Consider the following 12,028-nt stretch of genomic DNA (forward strand, 5'->3'; position numbering starts at 1 on the left):
CGGCTCTATAGAAAACTCTGGCACATTTAATTGGCTGCAATAAATCTAAGTCAGGCAAAGGACGCCAATAACTGTGCGCAGCGATTTGTAGCACGTTACGTGTGTGCATGACATCAGGTGTATGTGACTTTACCTGCACGCATGCAATATTATGTGGGAGCAGCTACTCTGCAATGACAACACTGATATTGATGGTTCAGGTGTCATTCCATAGGGTGTGTGATGTAGATGTGCAGTAAGGTTGCAGAATTGTGATACGTGGTCGGGTTGTTAAGGAATAACGCATCAAAATCATGATTTTCCCCCTTACAAAAAGCATTGGTGGGAGGTGGGCGCATTTTTTTCCCTAGGATTGTAAAATTCAGCGAAGCCCCGGCCAATTTATTCCTGCCTTAAACGTTAGTTGATATAATGCTTTCAGGATACAGGGGGCATACTTGCCTACCTGACCCTCTCCATGAGGGAGAAAATGCTCTGTTCCTGGACTTTCCTGGTAATGTATGATTGCCATCACCTATGGTGAGCTAGTTAATTGATAAGAAAGGTGTTTCCCACAGGTGATGGCAATCATACATTACCAGGAACGTCCAGGAACAGAGCATTTTCTCCCTCATGGAGAGGGTCAGGTAGGCAAGTATGACAGGGGGTCATTCCGAGTTGATCGTAGCTGTGCTAAATTTAGACATGTGGGGGGAGGCCCCGCATGTCAGTGCCCCCCCACAGAAGTGCAAATGCATCGCACAGCGACTATGCCTTTGCACTTCAAGAGTAGCTCCCGAGCCGCAAAGCTTTAGCGTGCTGGACGGGAGCTACTCATCGCTCCCCGGCCCGCAGCGGCTGCGTGTGACGTTACACAGCCGCTGCGGCCCGCCCCCCCAACGGTCCGGCCACGCCTGCGCTGGCCGGACCGCTCCCCCTAAACGGCGGCTTAACGCCGCCGCCCAGCCCCCTCCCGCCCAGCGACCACCTCTGCCTCAGAGGCGATCGCTAGGCAACGACGGCTGCCATGCGCCGGCGCACTGCGGTGCATGCGCAGTTCCGACCCGAACGCTGCGCTGCAACAAACTGCAGCGAGCGATCGGGTCAGAATGACCCCCACAGTAAGTTCTCGGTATACAGTAAACTTTACATGAACGCATTGCAGAACACAATATATATATATTTTTTGGTCTATTTCGATCAACGCAGTATATATAGAGACCTAGTTGGTAACGCATTCACGTATACTATAATGCAACGATTGTCAGTTCTTGGGGCAATTATAGAACATAGACCAAATATCTCCCTACACACATTAATTTACTGCTAAATACGTGGACTGGTTTTATATATGTGTGTATATATATATATATATATATATATATATATATACACATATATATATATATTGGTTTTCTGCTATATACTGCATATTGGTTGAAATGATCCTTCTCCATCTCTGGCCTGGGGCAGATCTGTGTGATTTCTACACGGGATAGTAGCCTGACACACCCAGTTATCTATATGATCAGCTGCACTGTGCAAACACTTCCCCCTGTCAGACCTTACAGAGAGTCCTGAGACTCATCCATTCCCAGGAGAGCTCTACACCAGCAGCTCAGGTAAGTGACTGCGGCCACTGATAACTCAGGGATAGGTCAGGGAGCCAGGATGAGGGTCCTGGGGGGTTCTGAGACCTGGAGAGCGTCACTGCTTATAAAGCAATGAATTTATATGGTTATTCATTTACTTATAATAACCTGTGTAGAAAGTGCATTGCGCTGTCTGTATTCATTGTACTCACCTGTATTCATTGTACTCACCTGTATTCATTGTATTCATCTGTAGTATTTTATTTTTATTGCTTATTTATTAATACCAAGCGTAAGCTGTGCTGGCAAAAAATGAGTGAGTTAAACCACTGCAATATACATCACTGCAGTGTCCTGCATTATATAACTGTTCATTTGCAGGGCGATATCAGCCGCAGCGAGTGCATTACATAAGTGTGTGTGTGTGTGTGTGTGTGTGTGTGTGTGTGTGTGTCATACTTGCCTACCTGACCCCCTCCATGAGGGAGAAAATGCTCTGTTCCTGGACTTTCCTGGTAATGTATGATTGCCATCACCTGTGGTGAAACACTTTTCTTATTAATTGACTAGCTCACCACAGGTGATGGCAATCATACATTGCCAGGAGAGTCCAGGAACAGAGCATTTTCTCCCTCATGGAGAGGGTCAGGTAGGTAAGTATGGTGTGTGTGTGTGTGTGTGTGTGTGTATATGTATGTATATGTATATATATATATATATATATATATAATATGATATTCACACACGCAGACACATATACAGGCTTACCCTGCTACCCCTAGGACACTGGAGCGTTTGTCCTGTGAATACACAGATGGAAGATACACCTGCGCAGCCAGCTCCTACCTGGTTATATAACCTGCGTCTTCATATTTGCTCTCAATAATATTAGTGCACAGTTTTGTGATAAAACAACGTTTGTTACATTAGTATTTCTAAATAATGAGCCTAAATCACAATGAAATAACCTGACACAGATTATATCAGTTACTGATTAAATAAGGGGCGACACAATGATGTAACTATCGCCATAACGCAGAGCGCATGTGTTCTCAGCAACAGTGATTCTGTGGTCACTATAGGGGTAAACTGACCCCAAGGGCTGACACGCCATATATAGCAGGAGGAAGCAACCTGTGGCACACCAGATGCTGTGGAACTACAAATGCCAGCATGCCCTGACAACAAAACTGTGCCTGGTACCAGATCTATAGCATTTTCATTAATGTACTAACACCCCTCTGAATGCGTGCTTTAATGTTACATGGTCCTTGTATAGTAACGGAGCCTTAGATCTGACCCCGCACCTATAGATTCCGCATCCCCTTCCAGACCCTATAGAAAGCCGTTATATGCTAGAATGTTACATAGTCCTTATATAGTAACGGAGCCTTAGCTCTGACCCCGCACCTATAGATTCCGCATCCCCTTCCAGTCCTTATAGAAAGCAGATATGTGCTATAATGTTACATGGTCCTTATATAGTAACGGAGCCTTAGCTCTGACCCCGCACCTATAGATTCCGCATCCCCTTCCAGACCCTATAGAAAGCAGTTATATGCTAGAATGTTACATAGTCCTTATATAGTAACGGAGCCTTAGCTCTGACCCCGCACCTATAGATTCCGCATCCCCTTCCAGTCCTTATAGAAAGCAGATATGTGCTATAATGTTACATGGTCCTTATATAGTCCTTATATTCTAAACTTTTACATTGAGATCCAACTTGTATATCATTTTATTTGTGGGTGTAATATTTCGTCGTGGGATGGGGGGGATCAGTGTTTTCTCCTGATATACCCCATATTATTATGTTGAGCTCCTCACTTACCCACCAGGGGATATTTGTGCCTTGTTTGTATCAGGACCCTGTATATCTATAGTCACTGCAGTCCCCATGCTGTATGAAAGCAGTTACAGTACGTGACACAAATCCCATGTATACTGTATGTACAGGCTGCACCACTGGAATGTCACGCTGTGAGGAATGGTCAGGGCTGACAAGAGGGTGGAGTTGGGTACAAAGTTCTCAGGCCTCCCTTGTGGAGGACATGGAGCATATATGGCCGGTGTTGGACTGGGGCATGTAAGGACCACCAAGGTATGTAGGGGCAGGGGCCCGAGCAAAGGGAGTGTGATCAGCCACTACAGAGGGACTTAGCCAACCATTAGAGAGGCATATACCGAACAGGACCCCTTTATAAGGTAGGGGTCAGGGGTGTACTGTGTCAGGGCCACCTATTTGGATTGGGATCAGGGCTAATCTTGGTGCAGTTTCCATAGAAACAAACCAAGCACCCAAGTTCATCCGTGATCCTGCTCCACCAACTTACTGACCCCTAGAGCAGGGGGTGGGGCACTTTGGCTGTGCGGCCCACCAGGGAATACCCCCACCCCACCCCCTTGTGCACCTGCGCCTCAGCCCAACCCTGTTCATGGCTGCATTTCTGTCTGGGAGGAAAGATTGCAATGGCCTCCTATAGGTCCGCACAGTAACACCCATCCTAGCAAGCTTGTGTGTTCAGCTTAGAACTAGCACCGGCATCTATACCATCAGAGCCGGCCATAGGCATAGGCAAACTAGGCAATTGCCTAGGGCATTTGATATGCCTAGGGGCATCAGCAGCTTCTGCTGATTAAAATGATATGCAACATGCCTATATTCTGTGTGTAGCATTTCTTATGCAGATACAGCCACAGTCTCACACAGTATAGTGGCATGCTGCATATCATTTTAATCAGCAGAATCTGCTTGTGCATCCTAGCCACATAGCAATGCAAATAAGATGCATTTTCATAAAAAAGGTGCCCAACGTTAGCATTGGAGCAAGATTTATGAGGACACATCTGTATCCAAGCAGAGGCAGAGGTCACAGTGTTAGTGGCAGTGTGATTGCTGTGGGCATGTGAGTGGGTTGGTTGTGCAGTAGTGTTCAGAATATGTGCAAGGAGCATTGTGTATCATGTAAAAATGCATTAATAATGTGCAACATATGTGTAAGGGGCAGTATGTGTGTCATTATGTGTATAAGGGCATTAATAATGTGCGGCATATGTGTAACAGGGTACTACTGTATGTGTGTCATTATGTGTATAGGGGCACTAATAATGTGCAGCAAATGTGTAGGGGGCACTATGTGTATCATTATGTGTAAAAGGGCATTAATAAAGGTTGTCAATGTGAAAGACGCATTATGTTTTTAAGGACATTAATAATGTGTAAGGGGCATTACTGTGAGGAATTATGTATATAAATGCATTACTAATGTGTGGCATTATGTGTATAAGGTGCTCTACTATGTGGCGTTGCATATAGAAAGGGTTGTCTAATATAAATAAAGAGCAATAGGGTGTGGTGTAATGTGAATAAGGAGCAATTCAGTGTGATGTAATGTGAATAAGGGGCTCTACTGTGAGGAGTAATGTTTATAAGGTAAAGTAATACTGTGGGATGTAATATGAATTATGGACACTATCGCATGATCAAATGGGAATAAAGTTGCAGTACTGTGTGGCGTAATTGGAATTGGGGTTACTATTGTGTGACCATGCCCCTTGCCAGCAAAACACACCCCTTTTTGGGCTGTTCGCCAAATGTGCGAACTGTTCCTATTTAAAATATAGGGGGTACAAACACCAAAATAAGGACTGCCATGGATGAGGGGGGATGGTGCTGGGAAAGAGGTGCAAGGTCAGAGGCGGAACCAGCAGTGGTGCTAGGGGGGCACCAGCCAAAATCTTGCCTAGGGCATCATATTGGCTAGGGCCGGCTCTGTATACCATCTCCAGTTCTCCTTTGTCCTTCTTACAATGGGGGGCATAAAACTGTACCCCATAATGAAGACATGAACATGGTAACAAGTTAATAACAAGTCTTTTGGTGGATTTTGGGGCTGATTCTGAAATTGTTGTAAAGCACAAAAGAGCCAGTAACCGTGCACCTGGACAGCACCATGGGGGAGAGTGAGGAACGCAGATGTAACATGTGCAGAGAGAGTTCGGTTTGGGTGGGGTGTGTCCCAACTGAAATCTAAATGCAGTGTAAGTATAAAGCTGTCTAACATTTGTGGGCTACATGCAGAAGCAGCCGGTATTTACCCTGCACAGAAATACTGTACATAGATGTGTGTGCTCTCCTTACATTGCAGCATGATTTGCTTCAGATACAAAGTAACTTTTTTTTTGTTGTTGTTTTTGTTGCTTTACTTCCATATCAGAAGCAGGCCCTTTTTCCCACCTTTGCAGCCCCTACCTGCCACTGTGCTACTGCTCAGCTGTCCAGTATTGCTGCCTCCTTTCCCATCTTACGGGGTAATTCAGAGTTCATCGTGGATGTGCTAAATTTTGCACGGCTACGATCAGTTACTCAGACATGCGGGGGGACGCCCGGCACGGGGCTAGTCCACCCCGCGTGTCAGGCCCGAATCCCCCGCACAAGTACAAAACCATCGCACAGTGGCGATGCTTTTGTACTTGACAAGTAGCTCCCTACCTGCGCAGCGCCTGCGCGCTGGCAGGGAGCTACTTGTCGCAGCAGCTGCGTGTGACATCACGCAGCCACCGCGGCCCGCCCCCCGCACAGTCCGGGCACGCCTGTGTTGCCTGGACTGTACCCCCAAAACGGCAGCCAAAAACGCTGCCGTCCCGCCCCCTTCCGCCCAGTGAACGCATATGCCTGTCAGTAAGGCAGAGGCGATCGCTGGGCTGAGATGCCGATAGCATCTCTTGCATGCACATGCGCTCTGCGGCGCATGCGCAGTTCAGACCTGATTACCCATTTTGCAAAAACGCACAGCACCAATCAGGTCTGAATTAGCCCCAAAGTTACTGCACTCGTGTTCTGTATAACGGGCCTGATTCAGTGTGCCTTGTGCTCTGTCTGCAACAATCTAACCTTCATACCAAGATTTCATCTTCTTCCACATCCTCAACAATCTGGCAAAATCCATTACCAAAACTTCCCCAACATACATCTATTCTCTTGTATCAAACTATCTCCCACTCAGGAGCTCTGCACAACAAGAATCATTTTCCCTGCTCCCATACGCATTACCCGGCTCACATTACCGGGGGCAGGACTATTCTATCTGCGGGCTGCACTCATTTCCTCACACAACAAGACTTTCCTCTAGTCTCCAACCCTTCCAGCGTTCCCGGAGAACTCCCCTCTTCAGGCAGCTACTCATATTCCCAAACATCCTCCTAACTTACCAAGGCTATGCTACTGGTTAGATTAATTCTCTTTCCATCCGCAAGCAACCCATTGACCCTTAAAGCAACACTTTTCTGTGATTGCACCATATAATTTGACAAAGGACTTTTCCCATTGTAATGTGCCTGGACCAATCCAGAGTATGGCTATAATATAATATGATAGATTATTATATAGATTTGCTATAATGGGTCTCTGGGTCCTGGGGTGCCCACACCCTGCACCATACTTGCCTACTCTCCCGATTTCTGCGCAGGACACTATTTTTAGGGTAGTCCCCCGCACCCTAGTCACCCCTCCTGCATTCTGCCCACTTCATAGTAGTGGGCAGAATTGTAAAATGTTGACATGATTAAAATGCCGACATATGACTATTCTGCACAGTCATAATACATCTTTGGTTTAGCATTAGGGTTTGGGTGACTTGTCAAAATGTTAACACGTCGACTGTAAGTTTAATGTCGACATCGTGGTTGGAGTTATCTGCACTTGGCACATGCGCAATACACGTTCTGCTCAGCCATGAACGGGTTCCTGCGATGTAGGATGCCGGATGGCAGCAGACAGTCAAAGATTGACAGTGTCAGAGATTGACAAGGGGCGGGGAGGAGGTGATGATGCCTCCGTTTCTGAAAGTGGAGGCGTGTTGTCGCCGTTTAGGGGTGGGCAGAGACCAGCAATACCCATGATTGACTGGAGATTTCCTGGCCTCTGTGACGGGCGGCTTGTGCTTCCCCCATGGGTGCTGCAAGCCGCCCGATGGTAGGTGGGAGACTCAATGCCTGCATCCTATAACAAAGCTCAGATCACTACTGCATGAGAAGGTGTCTGTTTGTAATAGACGCGTCCTGCTACGTTACCAAACAGCGCTATCACTGCTGCTTCCAAGGAAGTAATAGCCACTCCAGTCGCATCTAAATGAGCCCCAATGTGATCTGAGGGCACTACAGCATTGCATAACGTGAACTGGGGCACTACATCATTGCATAACGTGAACTGGGGCACTACAGCATTCCATAATGTGATCTGAGGGCAGTACAGCATTGCATAACATGAACTGGGGCATTACAGCACTGCATAATGTGATCTGAGGGCAGTACAGCATTGCATAACATGAACTGGGGCATTACAGCATTGTATAATGTGATCTGAGGGCAGTACAGCATTGCATAACATGAACTGGGGCATTATAGCACTGCATAATGTGATCTGAGGGCAGTACAGCATTGCATAACATGAACTGGGGCATTACAGCATTGTATAATGTGATCTGAGGGCAGTACAGCATTGCATAACATGAACTGGGGCATTATAGCACTGCATAATGTGATCTGAGGGCAGTACAGCATTGCATAACATGAACTGGGGCATTACAGCACTGCATAATGTGATCTGAGGGCACTACAGCATTGCATAACATGAACTGGGGCATTACAGCATTGTATAATGTGACCTGAAGGCACTACAGCATTGCATAACATGAACTGGGGCATTACAGCACTGCATAATGTGACCTGAAGGCACTACAGCATTGCATAACATGAACTGGGGCATTACAGCATTGTATAATGTGACCTGAAGGCACTACAGCATTGCATAACATGAACTGGGGCATTACAGCACTGCATAATGTGATCTGAGGGCACTACAGCATTGTATAACATGAACTGGGGCATTACAGCACTGCATAATGTGATCTGAGGGCAGTACAGCATTGCATAACATGAACTGGGGCATTACAGCATTGCATAATGTTACCTGAAGGCATTACAGCATTGCATAATGTGAACTGGGGCATTACATCATTGCATAATGTGAACTGGGGCATTACATCATTGCATAATGTGAACTGGGGCATTACATCATTGCATAATGTGAACTGGGGCATTACATCATTGCATAATGTGAACTGGGGCATTACATCATTGCATAATGTGAACTGGGGCATTACATCATTGCATAATGTGACCTGAGGGCACTACAGCATTGCACAATGTGACCTGAGGGCACTACAGCATTGCACAATGTGACCTGAGGGCACTACAGCATTGCACAATGTGACCTGAGGGCACTACAGCATTGCACAATGTGACCTGAGGGCACTACAGCATTGCACAATGTGACCTGAGGGCACTACAGCATTGCACAATGTGACCTGAGGGCACTACAGCATTGCACAATGTGAACTGGGGCACTACAGCATTGCATAACGTGAACTGGGGCATTACAGCACTGCATAACATGAACTGGGGCATTACAGCACTGCATAACATGAACTGGGGCATTACAGCACTGCATAACATGAACTGGGGCATTACAGCACTGCATAACATGAACTGGGGCATTACAGCACTGCATAATGTGACCTGAGGGGACTACAGCATTGCAGAACGTGAACTGGGGCATTACATCATTGCATAACATGAACTGGGGCATTACAGCATTAAAAGTCCGACAGGTCCAAAAGTCCTACACAAAAAAAGTGTTCTTTTGTGTTTTTTAAAATTTTTCCCCAAATTTGTTGAAATTCGTTCCCCTTGCGGGCTCATTTTGCTCGCCACACTTCTCGCTTGGTGACACTTCATTCACAACAAGATTACTAAATGTTCTACTTTGTGACATGGATGGTAAATTATAAAAAAGTTGCTAAAGAATGTAAAAAAAAATAGGTGTCGACCCTGTCTATCTATTGACTGTTGAGCTTTTGACCATGTAAGTCTTTTGACCCTGTTGACCTTTTGACTGTGAACCATATGACTGTCTATCTTTTAACTGTCTATCAACCTCCTCCCGCCTCTTCATACCTGTGCATCTCGGAGTAGCTGTCATTTACCACCCCCTGGCATTCCCTCCAATTTCCTTGACAACTTTGCTTCCTGGCTTCTTCACTTCTTCTGCGCAGACATTCCCTCCATTATCTTAGGCAATTTCAACATCCCAATCGATATCCCCACAAAATCCCCTGCCTCTAAACTCCTTAACCTCACATCTTCGCTCTGTCTCTCCCAGTGGACCTCCTCCCCCTCCAATATAAATGGGAGCTCACTGGATCTGGTCTTCATTCACCGCTGTGATATTTCTGATTTCTCCAACTCCCTGACCATCACCGGCTCTTTTACCTTCTCTCTCTCTCTCTGCTACTACATCTCTCCCTCCTAAGGTCACCATCACTAAGTGTAACATTGTAGCTATCAACACCACTTCCCTATCCCTTGGGCTCGACTCACTTCTCTCTCCTACTGTATATACTCTCTCATGCCATGAACAAGCCACTTCCATATACAATGCATCCCTTACTTCTGTTTTTGACTCTGCCACTCCACCAACCACTATTCACCCTTACAGATCAATACCTCAACCCCGGCACACTAAATGCACCAAATCTCTGCAAAAATGCTCACGTACTGCTCTAAGGCAGAATTCCTCTATTTCAAACTCATGTTGTCGTCCTTCAGTTCTGCCCTTTTCCTCGTTAAGCAGTCAAACTTCAAGAACCTCATCTCCTCACAATCTTTGAACGCCCACGCGTTGAACCTCCGGAGGCCCGCGCACTGATAATTGCGATGGCACTGAATGCTGATTCCTGACACCATCCCTCTCACGAAATTTTACATCTTTCTCCTATCTAGTGAGGAAGACTAGTGTATCTAGTGAGGAAATCATGGCCCTCATCCGTTCCTTCCCCCCTCCACCCACCCACCTGACCCTATCCCCTCCCACCTCCTCCGCTGCCTCTCTCCTTCTGCCTGTTCCTATCTTGCCCATCTTCTCAATCTCTCCCTCTCATCAGGCACCGTCCCCTCTGCCTTCAAGCATGCACTATTCTTAAAAAACCTACCCTTGAACCAAACACTGTCTCCAACTACCGACCCATCTCTCGCCTTCCTTTTGCCTCCAAACTCCTTGAGCGTTTTGTCTACAACCACTCTACTTCCTTTCTTTCCTCACTGCTTGACCCATTCCAGTCTGGCTTCTTTACTTTCCACTCCACTGAAACTGCTCTTACGAAATTCTGCAATGACCTCCTTTCTACGAAATCCAAGGGCCACTACTCTTTGCTTATTCTCCTTGACCTCTCTGATGCTTTTGACATTGCGGACCACCCTCTCCTTCGGCAAATCCTTTTCTCCCTTGGTCTGCATGACACTGCCCTCTCCTGGCTGTCCTCCTACCTCTCTGACCATTCCTTCTCTGTCTCCGCTCATGACTCCACCAACTTCCACTAACTGTAGTTGTCCCCCAAAGTTCTTGGTCCGCTCCTTTTCTCTATATATCTTCTTTAGGTGAGCTCATTCGCTCTATTGACTTATAGTATCATCTCTATACTGAAGATACTCAAATCTACCTTTACTCCCCTGACCTCTCCACTGCTCTCCACATTCGTATCTCCAACTGTCTCTCTGCTATCTCTTCTTGGATGCTCCAGTGCTTTCTTATACTTAACATGTCAAAGACTGAGCTGATCTCTTCTGCACAACCTCACATCCCACAATTTCATTATCTATTGATGGCACAACTATCTCCTCTAGCCCCCAAGTGCGCTGTCTTGGAGTAATCCTTGACTCCTCCCTCTCCTTCACACCACACATTCAGCACCTCTCACAAACCTTTTCATCTCAAAAACATTTCTAGGATCAGACCCTTTCTCACCCAGGATGCCACTAAGACACTTATCTACTCACTGGTCATCTCCAGACTGGACTACTGTAATCTTATCTGGCATCCCTGAAAAATGCCTCTCTCCTCTCCAATATATCTTCAATGCTGCTGTCCAGCTCATCTTCTCACCAAACATACTACAGCCACCTCCCATCTCTTTCAAGCCCTTCACTGGATCCCCTTCCCCTGCAGTTTCTAATTCAAGCTTCTCACACTCACTTAAAAAGCCTCACTCACTCCTCACCCATTTACATCTGACCTTATCTTCCCTTACACTCCCACCCGTCCTCTTCGCTCTGCTAATGCACGCCGACTCTCCTGCCAACTGATTACTTCCTCCCACTCCTACCACGAAGATTTTTCACGTGCTACTCCCTTACTCTGAAATTCTCTACCTCTCCCCCTCACTCTCCACCTCTCTACAAAACGTCAGATGGGCTTTCAAGACCCACTTCTTAATCAAACCTAGTCATCTCTCATCGTAACCCTCTGTCCCCTGCTTACAGTCTACCTCATCTGTGTCACACCTGTCTGTCTGCCCATCCCCTTTAGAATGTAAGCTTTCACAAGCAGGGCCCTCTTCCCT

At 46.4% G+C, this 12,028-nt stretch overlaps 1 protein-coding gene across 12 annotated transcripts in view; it reads left to right on the top strand.

The window, feature by feature from the left end:
* Positions 1–1,461: 1,461 nt before the first annotated feature.
* Positions 1,462–12,028, top strand: part of LOC135053866 (cell surface glycoprotein 1-like) — a 37,052-nt gene continuing 26,485 nt past the window's right edge. For 3 of the 12 annotated variants that reach the window (XM_063957517.1, XM_063957513.1, XM_063957516.1), the window contains exon 1: positions 1,478–1,601. The gene's annotated coding sequence lies outside the window, so the exon portion shown is untranslated. Of the gene's footprint in view, positions 1,602–12,028 lie in introns of all 12 variants that reach the window. The other 9 variants (XM_063957510.1, XM_063957512.1, XM_063957522.1 and 6 more) reach the window with 8 other exon arrangements.

This window comes from Pseudophryne corroboree, chromosome 1 (genome assembly GCF_028390025.1).
Source record: "Pseudophryne corroboree isolate aPseCor3 chromosome 1, aPseCor3.hap2, whole genome shotgun sequence".
Lineage (NCBI taxonomy): Eukaryota > Metazoa > Chordata > Amphibia > Anura > Myobatrachidae > Pseudophryne > Pseudophryne corroboree.